Source organism: Tupaia chinensis, unplaced genomic scaffold (assembly GCF_000334495.1).
Source record: "Tupaia chinensis unplaced genomic scaffold, TupChi_1.0 Scaffold138910_1, whole genome shotgun sequence".
Taxonomy (NCBI): Eukaryota; Metazoa; Chordata; class Mammalia; order Scandentia; family Tupaiidae; genus Tupaia; species Tupaia belangeri.
Window position 1 is genome coordinate 37,871 of NW_006198801.1, and position 3,561 is coordinate 41,431.

General features: G+C 42.0%; 1 pseudogene; it reads left to right on the forward strand.

The window, feature by feature from the left end:
* Positions 1-2,188: 2,188 nt before the first annotated feature.
* On the forward strand, positions 2,189-2,607 carry LOC102479525 (trafficking protein particle complex subunit 2-like; annotated as a pseudogene).
* Positions 2,608-3,561: the final 954 nt, after the last annotated feature.

Here is a 3,561-nt window from a genome sequence, read left to right on the forward strand (position 1 = left end):
AGCTTCCTGTTCTTGTACATCAGAAAGGACTGTGGACTTGGGAAGGAGCATTGTGATTCATTCATTTTCAGTTATCCTGGAATGCCCATACCCTCTTATTGGAGGAACCTTCTGTGGAAGCTCAAGGCCACTATTTCATTTACTGAAGAAGAAGCCTTCTTCTCAACCAATTGCCAAAGCCACAAGGCCCCACCCTACTCTAAAATCCTTGTGACCTGTCCCCTTAAAAAAGCCTATCTTCTACAGGAAGGCAAGGGTCAGAGACAGAGGCAAAGGGATTCTTATTTGGCAGAATTGCAATCCTGCTTCCCTCAAGTCTGGGGCAGAAGGTAACTCTCTGGGATCAGCTAGACATTGCCCTCCAGTGGTAGTACAACTGCTCACAACAGCCACTCCAGTTCTAGTAAAACATTACCCAATGATCTTAGAAGCTCAGAGGTGCATTGCAGTGCACATCAGCAGACTGCACCAGGCAGGGATTCTAGTCCCCTGCCAGTCACCCTGGAATACTCCCTTGCTCCCAGTCAAAAAGGGAGATAAATGAATAACAGCCAGTCCAGGACTTAAGGGAGATGAATAAGTGGGTAGAAACCATACACCCAATGGTACCTAACCAATATACTTTATTGAATCTCCTCTCCCCAAACCATAATTTCTACACTGTGCTGGACTTAAAAGATGCACTTTTTAGCATCCCACTTGTTCTTGTAAGTCAGCCAGTCTTTGCCTTTGAATGGACTGATTCTGAGGAAGGATTTTCAGGGCAGCTAAGTTGGATGAGGATCAGGGTTACAAGAACTCACCTATCTTATTTGACAAGGCCTTAAGCTCAGGTCTGCAAGGGTTTTGCATGGCGCCCCCTGAGTGTACTCTTCTCCAATATGTTGATGATCTCCTCCTTGCCTCAGAGGAGAAAGAGACCTGTAAAAAGGCTACTGAGGACCTCCTGGAAGCAGTACAAGGTTTAGGCTATTGTGTTTCTGCTAAAAAGGCTCAATTATGTTGCCAGGCTGTCACCTACTTAGGATGTTGCCTTCAGGAGGGAAAGTGGACTCTCTCCCAAGGCTACATTGAGGCAATCTTGTGTATTCCTCCACCAAAGACCAAAAGGGAGGTATGTGAATTTTGGGGGGCAGTAAGTTGTTGTTGCTTATGTATTCCATGATTCACTGAAATAGCCAGGCCCCTCTACATGCTCACTGGGGATTCCTAGTCCCTGAGCTGGACTGAGCAGGAACAAGTGGCCTTTGAATGTTTAAAACAGGCTTTAGTGTTGACTCTAGCCTTGGCCCTTCCCAACATCACTAAACCTTTCCATCTTTTTACTGATAAAAGAAAACGCATAGCAAAAGGGGTCCTAGCCCAAACCCTGGGACCACGGGAATGGCCTGTGCCCTATTTATCAAAGAGACTTGATTCAGTAGCAGTGGGGTGGCCAACCTGTCTTCAAGCAGTGGCAGCTACAGCCATATTGGTGAAAGAGGCTGACAAATTGACTTTGGGGTAGGAACTGATTCTCACTGCACCTCATGCAGTAGAGATGCTTCTCTGAGCCACACCCAAAAACTGGATGTTGAAATCCCAGCTAACTCAATACCAAGCCCTTTTACTAGATCAGCCTCAAATTAATTTTCCAGAAGTCTGAGGCCCTGATTCCAGAACCCTGCTACCAGATGATGATCCTGAGGAGTCCATCCACTACACTCTTGATGTGGTAGATGTAATCTAGTCCATTTGACCAGATTTAAAGGACACCCCACTTCCTCCAGCTGATGAAATCCTGTTCACCGATGGAAGTAGCTTCATGCAAAGTGGAGTCAGGTACCTGGGGGCGGCAGTGGTCACCATGGATCGAGTCATATGGTCCCAGTCCCTTAATCAAGAGACATCAGCCCCCAAAAAAGAAATTTATCATCATAATCCAAGCCCTAAGATGGGCAAAAGATAAGACTATAATCATTTACACTGATAGCCAGTATACCTTTGCTACTGCCCATGTAAATGAGGCAATCTACAAGGAAAGGGGGTCTTTTGACCTCAGCTGGGAAGGATATTAAGAACAAGGAAGAAATCTTAGCCTTACTGGAAGCCATATGATTACCTAAAGCTGCGGCCATTGTGCACTGCAAGGGACATCAAAAAGGGGACTCCCTCGAACTGACTGGGTGTTTCCATTGTCGGTGTTTCGCAGCATGAGCCATATAGCAAAGACAATGTCTGGAAGCTACTACTTTGTAATTGTTGGCCACCATGATAATCCAGTTTTTCAAATGGAGTTTTTGTCAGCTGGGAAAGCAGAATCTGAGGATGATCATCATCATCTGAACCAATTCATAGTTTATGCTGCTCTCGACCTTGTAGACGAGAACATGTGACTGCTGAACAACATGTACTTGAAAACTGTGGACAAGTTCAATGAGCGGTTTGTGTCTGCATTTGTCACTGCAGGACATGAGATTTATTATGCTTCATGATGTAAGGCAAGAAGATGAAATAAAGAACTTCTTTACTGATGTCTATGACTTACATATAAGTTTGCAATGAATCCATTTTATGAACCGAATTCTCCTATTTGATCAAGCACATTTGACAGTAAAGTTCAGTTCAGTTTCTTGGGAAGAAACACCTTTTAAGTTGAATTCAGATAAATTCCAAAAAGTCTATTTCACCACAATGGAGTATACTCAGGAATGTGTACATTGTTTATAACTTGATTAAGTAACCTAGAAAACCTGTAATTGTAGTCTCAATTCCGTTTATATTTTAAAATAGTACACTTTGTTTCATGTTGATTTTCATCTAGTCAATATTTACTTGTGAGCAGCTGTTATGTATAAAGAGCTTGTTATCAGTAATCTTCCAATTTTTTATTTCAAAAACTGAGAATATTTTGACTTTTCAAATTCAGATAGCTTGATCTTGACATAGTAACACACACAAAAATGCCATAGTCAAGATTGGGTAGATAGATTTAAAACTGAAAGATTTTGCAGGAAGGAATCAGATGGTAGCACGTACACTGACTTAGGCATGTAGAGATGTTACGAACACAAGAAGCTGAAGAAGAGTGCTAGCAGTGCTACATGTCACCTGTCTGCCTCTGTCACAGAGGCTGGGAATAGTGATTCTGCTCTAATTCTAGAACCCTGGATCTATATTTATAGGATGGAGGCTGGGACCAAAGCTCCAGGCCACAGTGATATGTATTGCTTCTGTCACCTTGTTCTTCTCTTCCCTTTCCCTCAGATGATGGATTTAGGATTAGTGAACCTGTGATACCTGTACTCGTAAAAAGTTGTAAGACAATTTTAGAATTGTTACCAAAGAAAAGCTGAGATTACATTAACATTTGCACCCTCAGCTTTTTAGGCTACACACCAAAGTGGGCCCAGAAAGAAGTCTCATGTTCACTAATAAGTGTGTGATCTTATTATAAAACAACAAATATCCATTGAAAAGCAAGTAATATAACCAGATATTTTCTGTGCTGATTGTGAGCACTTAAAGAATTTTGTTCCATTATGAATGTTTTCTTTTCTTTTCTTTTCTTTTTTTTTTTTT